The sequence below is a fragment of the Pogona vitticeps genome, chromosome 2, assembly GCF_051106095.1.
Source record: "Pogona vitticeps strain Pit_001003342236 chromosome 2, PviZW2.1, whole genome shotgun sequence".
Classification (NCBI taxonomy): domain Eukaryota; kingdom Metazoa; phylum Chordata; class Lepidosauria; order Squamata; family Agamidae; genus Pogona; species Pogona vitticeps.
In genome coordinates, this window is record NC_135784.1 from 294,581,120 (window position 1) to 294,591,927 (window position 10,808).

Sequence of the window (10,808 nt, forward strand, 5' to 3'; positions counted from 1 at the left end):
ATGGACAGTATGGCAAATAACACACATTTAATCAGAGGCATTCTGAAAATTTTAATTGGGCAGAGGTCAATAAAAAGGGGATGTTGTTCCCAGTATACTTCTATTCAAGTGAATAAGTCACATCATTCTTCATATTTATTTATTTATTTAGATTTATACCCCACATCATCTGGCAACCAGGTCACTCTGGGCAGCTATGTGATCGTTTTTTAAAAATTATTTATTTACTGTTTTTATTTTTAAGTTTTAATTTAGGGATTATGGATGGGTACAGGAGACAGGATAATAAACAGGGGTTGTAAATCAACATGAACATTTTTCAATATAAATTGTTATCTATTACCTTTCAAAGATACATACGTTTCCGGTGTAACTAATTTATAATACATATTGTAATTCAAAATTGATCTTATGCTTTCAATTATCAAATATTAATTTACATTCTGTTTCTAAGCTAGTCATAAAATTTATGCCAACAATCTTCATATTTCAGACCAGAGCACAGAGTGCTGTCCTCTGAAGATGCCAGCCACAGAGACTGGCGAAACATTAGGAAGAACAACCTCCAGTACATGGCCAAAGAGCCCAAAAAACCCACAACAACCAATCTTCATACTCGTCTTTCTTGTTGAGTCTAGCCATTCTGATAGTTTATCCATCTCTGCCATATCCAGGATTTTTGCTATTAACTTATCTTGAGATGGATTCTCTGGGTCTTTCCAGTATTTAGAAAAAAGAATTCTTGCAGCTGTCAAGATAAGGATAACTTAATATTATTTCCGTTAGGTCTATTGAATCCAGGATTATATTTAAAAGAAAAAAATTCAGGGGTTACAGTTATCGGGATCTCTAAAATCTCATGCAAAAGCATTTCCACCCTTTTCCAGTATTTTTGGGCTTTTCCACATGACCACCACATATGATAAAAAGAAACTTCTTTTTGTTTACATTTCCAACAAAGATCTGAAATTTTAACATCCATTTTGGCTAATTTTGTGGGAATTATATACCATCTATAAAACATTATACTTTATTTTTCTTTAAAAGCTACTGACTTAGTGAGTTTTCTATTGTTTTTCCATATTTGTTCCCACTGATCCAAACTTATATTGTGTCCAATATTCAGTGCCCACCTTGTCATACATTCTTTAATCACTTCCGCCTGGGTATCAAAATCTAATAAAAAACTATATAATGCTTTAATATGCTAGTCTTTGGTATCCAGGTGAACTCTGTCAAAGGGAGTATTGTCTACATAAAAACCTTGCTGCTTATTTTTACCATATCTTGAAATCAATTGAGAGTGTGATCAGCAATCTATATCAAATCCTTGTCATTAGTTCATCTTTGTTTTTGAATGTCCCATCTGGCTTTAGTGCTTCTCTATACCTTAAGATTTTCTTGTTTTCTCTCAGGTTTGGAAGGGAAAATGCCTCCACGGGTGTTACCCAACATGGTATTTTGACATACTGTATATCTGTCTTTGAATTTTAGTCCAAGACCATAATAAAGATTATCTCAAAATATGGTTATTGAATTGTTTAAAATCATCCACACTACTATACCAAAGAAAGGCATTCCACCCCCATTTCAAATCATGACCTTCTAATTTTAACAGTCTTTGATTTTCCAATAAAATCTAATCTTTTATCCACGTTAATGAGGCAGCCGTACAGTATAGCAGCCAATTCGGAAGGCCCATTCCTGCTCTCCCTTTCCAGGCCTGAAGTGACTTTAATTTCATCCTTGGTTTCTTTCCTTGCCAAACAAACTTAGATATAATCTGATCAAGTTCTTTAAATATTGATTGTTTCAAAATCACTGGAATGTTCTGGAATAAAAAAATCAGCTTCGGTAAAATATTCATTTTAACTGTTGCAACTCTGCTCATCATTGTTAATTATAGATTTCCCAATCTAGTCAAATCGTTCTTTGTTTTTTCCATCTTTATTTCAACCCAGTCTCCACAGGTTTGAGGGGGCAACAGGTACATGAGAATGAACAACTGAATAAGTGTCATGATCATTAAGACATCTTTCAGAGCTATAAATTTCCACAATGGGAAGTTTGAGGTATGTGAACCTTGACATTTTTTTCCTCATAGAGATAATAAGACATGCTTAGTATGGAGTTTTCTTTTTGAAAATATCCTTTTTGCTTACCCCCCCCCCAAAAAAACAATTACCTAGAAAACAGAACTCTCCCTTTCCAAAAGTATCCAGGCAAAAAGCATTTGCATGAGCCATCACTGTAATCATAATTAACAGGGTGTTTTTTCCATTTAAAAATGTTTGAATAGGAAATGAGAAACAACAGCAATCCTTCTGGATGGACAGTATGAAAAATAACACACATTAATCAGAGGCATTCTAAAAATTTTAATTGGGCAGAGATCAATAAAAAAGGGATGTTGTTCCCAGTATACTTCTATTCAAGTGAATAAATTACATCATTCTTCATATTTATTTATTTATTTATTTATTTATTTATTTATTTATTTATTTATTTATTTATTTATTCCTTCCTTCCTTCCTTCCTTCCTTCCTTCCTTCCTTCCTTCCTTCCTTCCTTCCTACCTACCTACCTACCTACCTACCTACCTACCTACCTACCTACCTACCTACATACATACATACATACATACATACATACCCCGCACCATCTGGCAGCCAGGCCACTCTGGGCAGCTATGTGATAGATTTATAAAAAATATTTATTTACTGTTTGTTCATTCTTTCTTTCTTTGTATCAGAAGCATCACAGTACCATCAATAGATACGCTAGATAATTTTCACCCACTGATAGATAAAATATTACATCAAGAGCATAGGGAGCAATAAGCATCAAGTCTTCTACGGTGCATCTTGAGAGGCATAGAGTACACTGCCATAGGTGTGAAGTCGCCTGTTCCTCTCTGCACTTGTAAAGGACTCTTCCAGTAGAAAACCTCCATTTGTAAAGGTTCACCTTGGTTATGGCAACTCCAGTCTGTAGCCTATTAAGGGACCTCAAGGAACCCAGGTCTCTGTGTGAACAAATGCTAGATTGTGCTGGGGTTCCATTTTAAGAGGTGAATACTAATTTTAGAATACTAACTTTAAAGGGACGTGGTGGTGCTGCGGGCTAAACCACAGATGCCTGTGCTGCAGGGTCAGAAGACCAAGCAGTCGTATGATCGAATCCATGCGACAGAGTGAGTGCCCGTCACTTGTCCCAGCTCCCGCCAACCTAGCGGTTCGAAAGCATGCAAATGCAAGTAGATAAATAGGGACCACCTTGGTGGGAAGGTAAATGCTGGCTCTATGGCTTGGAAACGCGGATGAGCCCCGCCCCCTAGAGTCGAACACGACTGGACAAAAATTGTCAAGGGGAACCTTTACCTTTACCTTACTAACTTTATTTATTAATTTATTATTAATATTAGGTAGAAAGCCTTTAGTAATTGCTAACGGGGCAACCAAAACAATGCATGATATAATATACTGTATTTTTCCATGTATAAGATGCTCCAATGTATAAGACTACCCCCACTTTTCTAACTCCAAATTAGAAAATTTGATCGCTGCTTTCCCCATCACTTCCTAAGCCCAAGGCTTAGCAAAAGGAGGGGGGAAGCAGGAACTAAAGGGCTGCAGGATTGCTTTGATCGCTGCTTCCCCCGCCACTTCCTAAGTCCCACGGAGCTTAGAAAAAGGAGGGGGAAAGCTTGCTACTTCTTTTCTTATGAGGCAATTTTTCATATTTGAGGAATCTATATATAATGGACACTAGAGGGCACCAGAGTCCATGCTACATTTCTTCGCTAACAAGTACAGTGGGGTCTCTACTTAAGAACGTCCCTACATAAGAACAATCCAACTTAAGAACAGCTCCATTTGCTAAATTTTGCTTCTACTTGAGAACAGAAATCCAAGATAAGAACAGGAAAAAAAAACCTTTCCTGCTCTTTTTTTAACCTTAGGTCATCTTAGGTTAAAAAAAATATCTCCCCCTAGTGGTACAGTACATATTAACCAGCTTTGCATTAGTTCCTATGGGAACTAATGCTTCAATGTACGAACGCACCTCTACATAACAAAAAAACCAGCCGGAACGGATTAATTGGTTTTCAGTCCATTCCTATGGGAAATTTTGCTTCAACTTAAGAACGTTTCAACTTAAGAACACCATTCCAAAACGGATTAAGTTCTTAAGTAGAGGTTTCACTGTATTCATAGCATGGTCTCTCACCCCCTCTAGTGGCCAGCTCTGGTAATACATGTGAAAATAGTATTTCTGGATTTTTTCCCCTAACATTTTAAATATTTTCAGACATGGATAAGTGAAACAGTGGATACAGACCCCACTGATACAGGGGTTTTGCTGTACAAATAAAATATTACAAATGTGCACTAGTTTTGGAGTACTGCAAGACCCTTTATCAGGCTGGGTGTCGAGGCACTGTGAGTAATTGAACTCTTAACCTCTGTCTCTGCAGCCAAATACCTAAAGCACTGGGCTATCTATCTAGAATGGTGGGGTGCCATTAATGATTCTTCAACAGAAGACTTATACTTAGAGGAACTGGAACATGACCCATTCTCAGAGAAGCAATTAAGAGGCAAAGAATCTCCACCTCCAACATAGCCAGCCCTCCTTGGGTGGCTTTTATCAGCCACAGTGGATGTGGGTCTTATAAAGCACTTGGTCTCCTTCATCCAACCAGTTTGTCTACATCATCAGTTTGAACAAATTGAAAGCCATCCATCAAAGTCTGGATATGTGATTACTTCAATAATCTCACTAGAAACAACCCACAGTGTGAAGTCTAAATCGGCAACTTCATCAATAGAATGCACTACAAATTCCTGAGAGTGGGCTTGTTCCAGATAATGAAATACATTTGTTTTGGGTTTTCAAGGATTCAGTTTTGCTTAAGATGGGCTAAACCTGCTTTGAACACAATGAGATGAGTGCAAACCTCTGTCTAGCACCAGACTGGAATACATATCTCATTAGCATTTCAATTATACAAGCTCCATTCCTACACTAGTGTTGGAACCTTGGTCTTCCCCTCCTGTCCACTCTGCCAACAATATCTGTTTAAGTTTCCCTGTTGCTAGGCAACTTCTCTTCCATTTAACACAAGATCTAGTTCGCTATGCTGGACCTCAGCCCATAATATTTTGAGTCATGATATCTTCAGGGGGAGGCATATTATACCTCCTTAAAGACTGATGGATGATAAAGGAAATGGATCTTAGCTTTCCAATATAAGGCCTCTTCCTTCAAGATGAGCAGAGCAGCAGATTTCTCAGGCATATGGCAAACAGATATTGCTAAACATGTGGTTTACAGTAAGTGGGTTTAGGAAAAAATAATGGCTCTGGTTTTGTATATATCCCATAAGGAATACACTGTAACAAGACAGAGTACATCAGGGGAATGTATGTCTCTTTGTGTATTGTTAGGTAAGCCCTATCAACTTCAGGAAATTGAAATCATTAAAGATTTTGTATATGTCAGTTCAGTCATCAACCCAGGTAAGAGTGCAGCCAAGACTGAGACTTGGAAAGGAGTTATGGAGAAACAAAAAAAGATCCTCAAATACTGTATAAGAATATGTTAATGGGAACCTAATGGGGACCACCCATTATTCCATTGCCAATTAGGATGTTTTCAGATATGAAAGCTGAAAAGTGAAGAGGGGGGGGGATCAATTTATTGCTGGAGGAGAGCTTTGTGGATAACCTAGTCCTCTATGAAGCTGAATAAGCCAGTCCTAGATTAAATCAAGCCTGAACTCCTCTCTAGAAATAAAAATGACAAAACTCAGGCTGTCATATTTTGGACACATCATAAGAAGACAAGACTAACTGGAAAAGACAATAATGCTGGGAAAAGTTGAAGGCAGCAGGAAAAGAGAAGGGCAAACACATATGGAGCCATTCAATAAAAAAAAGAAGACATGACCTTGAGTTTGCAAGAGCTTCCCAGGGCTAGTGATGATAGGACATTTTGGAGATCACTCAGTCATAGGGTTGCTATTTGTCTGTCTGTCTGACAGACAGGGACGTGGTGGCGCTGCGGGCTAAACCGCAGAAGCCTGTGCTGCAGGGTCAGAAGACCAAACAGTCGTAAGATCGAATCCACGCGATGGAGTGAGCTCCCGTCGCTTGTTCCAGCTCCCACCAACCTAGCGATTTGAAAGCATGCAAATGCAAGTAGATAAATAGGGACCACCTCGGTGGGAAGGTAACAGCGTTCTGTGTCTAAGTCGCACTGGCCATGTGACCACAGAAGATTGTCTTCGGACAAAACGCTGGCTCTATGGCTTGGAAACAGGGATGAGCACCGCCCCCTAGAGTCGAACACGACTGGACAAAAATTGTCAAGGGGAACCTTTACCTTTACCTTTACCTGTCTATCAACTGCATTATTGTGCTGCCTTTCTCCATGCTTCTTTCTCTGTAATTTAATCTAGTGTCAGACTCAGAGAGGTAGCTAGTTACCACTACTGGTTAAGGCATCTGGGAATCAGAAACCCCAACTGATCTGCAGCAGATCACCCAAAGATCCACCAGATCATGTATCACTTATCTTCTGCTCACCTCTGGACCAAGACATGTGAGGTGGTTCCATCAGAATGGTGGCCATTTACCATATTTCTTTGGCGGTAAGAACTGCTATAATGAAAGAGATCCTCCTTTAGGGACATCCTTTCCCCTCCCTGTTCCACAAAAGCAGGCCTGACTGCTAATTAGATTTCCCCTTGGCTGGAAATGAATGATTCCCTGCTGATTCTCAGGTTAGAAAACTGCAACATAGCCAAGTGTGCCAGTAGAATTCTGGCTCTATTCCGAACAGCCGCAAAGCCAAGCCAGAGATTGAACACACACCGGTACGACTTATCACACTATAAAGCATTGTCAAAAGATAATGTCCAGTAAACACACACTCATGGCTGAAAATAATTTTTTTCCCCACTCTGAGTAGCTCTGTGTCGTTCCCATATGACCACATGTCTTGAAGGCGAAGGCTAAGCAATGTATATTGTGCCATTCATAGAAGCTGCTCCGAGCCTGTGAAACCCCTTTGGCGAGGGAGGCCAAGCTGGACACCTTTCCGTTGTTTTTCTTTTGCCAAATATAATGTATTATTCAGGTGGGCTTTTTGGGAGCTAATTGGTTACTGAGAAAGACACTTTTTCACAGACAAGTGCTGTATCTTGATATTATTTGGAGGGGGGGGTAAGTGTGCACACAACAATTAAAACCATGCAATAATAGTAAGTTAATATACTACGTAGAATTATATATTAAAACACAATTAAACATTGATTGATCAATATCTAAGTTTTTTAAATGGAGTGTTCTCTAAAACCCAACTTATTCCTTAAAAGCCTGCCTGAAAAGGTATTAAGGAAGTCTTACTAGGGAGGGAAAATGGGCTAATAGTTGGGAATATGTGTTTGCAAAACTGGAAGGGAACTTGTAATTGAACTTTAAATGCATGGAGAAACAGAATATGGCATATTGCCCTAATCAGAAAATTAACTCACCAGATCAGATTAAGTAAACAATCACACTCCCAAGATTTTTTAAACACGTGATTTCATTTTACTAATTATATTAATGAGAATAAAAAGGCTTATTTCCTACCAGCCTCCCATGTCAATCTGATACAGCTTGCAAATAACTTTTTTTGGGTTTCTTAATTTTTAATTCATTCTTATGGAGAGGTACTATATCAGATTACACATTCCGTGTGAAAGACCTGTTCTATTATTTTGTTCATGGTGTTTTTCATGTTCTTTCAATAAAGTTTTTTTAAAAAAATGGGAATATGTGTTTGCCTTAACTTGTAGTTTGCTCCTTAATATTTGGATTTAGCTGTAAGTAAATATAAACAGCTGAAATTTTTCCCTCCTGAGCATCTCTCCAGCTGCTTGTTAAAATCCCAAGAAAAGGTCAATGGAATAGGGCTAAGTATTCTTGTTAGACTACGGGATTTTTTCTTCTTCTTGGAGCTACTGACTTGTTTTAATATCATTTGACTGTAAATGGTTAGTTCTAATCATTAAGGAGACTTAGAGACACATTAGATGTGCTGAATGGTTTCGGCAAGTGGTTCTTGTTCTATGAGCTGTATATTCTCCCAACCCAAGATAGGATGTTCTATTCAGCCGTCTTTAAAGACAGGGCTATTCTGAGACATTTTGCTGTGTCAAGGAAAGGATAAGAAGCTAATTGGACTGGAGATTGAACTCTCAGCTCCGGTGATAGGATAAAGTCCTCTACCATAACTTAGGGCAACTAGCTATAGCTTAAAGATCATATATTTGCCATAGAGCACAAGCAGTTCTGTCTTTCCGGGCAGAGGAAAGACTGGGGGTTCAGCTGAGATAGCTGGCAGGCTCCTTCTAGTTCTTACTCCCTTAGTACCTCTGACCTGAACCAGTGTGGTCTCTCTCACTTTTCCTAATGGGTAGGGTTAGCTAAGTAAGAAAAGTATGCTTCCTTGGTAGGACCTGAGACTTGGGAGTTCCTATGGAAATAAATTCTTTGGAAATAAATCTTCAAGCTGAACATGAGGAAAGCAAAATTTCCAGAAAGCAGTCCTAATCTCTGAGCAACATCAACCTAGCTAGCACCTCAAGATCCAGATACCTTAACTGAGCACTGGTGATAAAATCCTGTGCTTCCTGCAGCATCCTGTGCTTCCTGCAGCATCCTGATTCTTAGATTGTTTCTAGGAAGACCACCCAAGTGAAGACTCCAAGACCACAGACATAAGTCCATAGGGTAATTATGTTAGCAGAAAGCAGTAGATGGTTAAGAGCATCTTATTCTTACAAATCAGGAGGAATTACTCATAATGTGTGTAAGGTGGAAGAAATCCATTCAATAGGATGAAGCAGTGGTCTCAAACATGTGGCCTGAGGGTCAATTGCGGTCCACAGGAAGATAGTTTGTGGCCCCCGCCTTAATATGAAAGTTTAAGGAGTGGGAGCAGCAGCAGCAGCACCTACTTGGCAAGCGTGAGGCTTCCTCCCCACCTCGTAGGGGCTCAGTCCCGCCTCCCCCCCAAAGCGCCCACGTGTCCAGAAGGGGAGACCTCTCCCTGCCCGGCAGTCTTCTCCCTCAGGGGTTTGGTGCCACTGGGGCTTCTGCTTTTAGGTCTCTTTCTCCTCCCCCCCCACTCTTCGTGGGTCACCTGGTGAGGCTGCTTCTGCTGTCACCTCGTCCTCTCTGTACTTCTCCTCCCCCCCCGCCTGGCGCTCCTCCGCTCCCTGCCCAGACGTGCTGCAGGAGGGGGTGCTGCCGACAGAAGAGCCTTCTTGCATGCGCTCCCCTCCCCCCGTCTCGCTGAGCCACACTGGGCAAGACCACAGCATCTTGCCATAGTGGGAGTCAAGAAGCCCCAGGAAGCCCCATTAGCCTTAGGGTACGGGGGAGAGATTACTCTGCTGATGGGGCCAGCCTTGCAGAAGGGGCGCAGGCAGCTGCTAGGGGTATGTGAATCTATGGGCATTTAAACTCCAGTGGTTTACTGCCACCCCCTCCACAGAACCGGGGTGCCTTGTTTTCCTGCAGCATCCCTCCATTGTCCCCAACCTGCATGTAAAGAGGGCACACTTCTTATGTGGAGAATGGTGACACGTGGGCAAGAGCAGACCACAGGGGGAAATCTTGCTCTCTCCGGGTTGTCGTCCTTGCTTGTTTACTGCACTCATTTTACTTCTGGCTCAAAACATGTAGGTGAGAACCCTTACGAAAGCAAGTTCCCTGCAAGGAGGAGGACTTGTGTTCTTCCCTCCCTCCCACCCCCTCTGTCCTGTTTCTGCTCACGGCCGGGCGAGCAACGCACAAGCCAGGCCATCACCGAAGACAGCCAGGACACTGGAAAACTGGATCATTTTGCCAGGGCTGTGTTCTCGCACCAACCCTGTTTGGGATCTTTTTTGCTATCATGCTTAAGCACGCCTTGGAACTGCAACAGAAGGTGTCTATCTCCGTGCTAGACCATATGAAAAGCTCTTAATCTCTCTAGATTGAGAGCAAAGACCAAAGTCCATAAAATGCATGAGGGACTTCCTCTGTGCCAATGATGCTGCTCTTGTTGCCCACTCTGCTGAAGACCTCCAACAACTCATGAATCACTTTAGCAAAGCCTGCCAAGACTTTGGATTAACAATTAGTCTGAAGAAATCACAACTCATGGGTCAGGGCGTGGACTCACCTCCCTCTATTACCATCTCCACGCAAGAATTGGAGGTTGTTCATGACTTTGTGTACCTTGGCTCAACCATCTCTGACACTCTCTCCCTAGATGTCGAGCTGGATAAACGCATTGGCAAAACAGCTACCATGTTCTCTAGACCCACAAAGAGAGTATGGCTCAATAAGAAGCTGATGGCATATACCAAGATCCAGGTCTATAGAGCCTGTGTCCTGAGCACAGCCCTGTACTGCAGTGAGTCCTGGACCCTTTGTGCACAGTAGGAGAGGAAGTTGAACATGTTCCATATGCGTTGTCTCCAATGCATTTTTGGTATCACCCGGCAGGACAAAGTTCCAAATAGAGTAGTCCTAGAACGAGCTGGAATGTTTAGCATGGATACATTACTGAAACAGTGACGTCTACGTTGGTTTGGGCATGTCATGAGAATGGCTGATGGTCGGATTCCAAAAGATCTCCTGTATGGAGAATGAGTGCAGGGAAATCGCCCCGGAGGGAGACCACAGCTGCGATACAAGGAGATCTGCAAGCGGGATCTGAAGGCCTTAGGAATGGACCTCAACAGATGGGAAACCCTGACATCTGAG

The 10,808-nt window shown here is 41.3% G+C and overlaps 1 protein-coding gene across 1 annotated transcript in view; it reads left to right on the forward strand.

Annotated features, from left to right (window-relative positions):
- Positions 1–10,404: 10,404 nt before the first annotated feature.
- The window catches only part of ADAMTS12 (ADAM metallopeptidase with thrombospondin type 1 motif 12), a 184,402-nt gene continuing 183,998 nt past the window's right edge, over positions 10,405–10,808 (forward strand). The window contains exon 1 of the mRNA XM_072992863.2: positions 10,405–10,808. This exon is cut by the window's right edge and continues 1,430 nt beyond it. The gene's annotated coding sequence lies outside the window, so the exon portion shown is untranslated.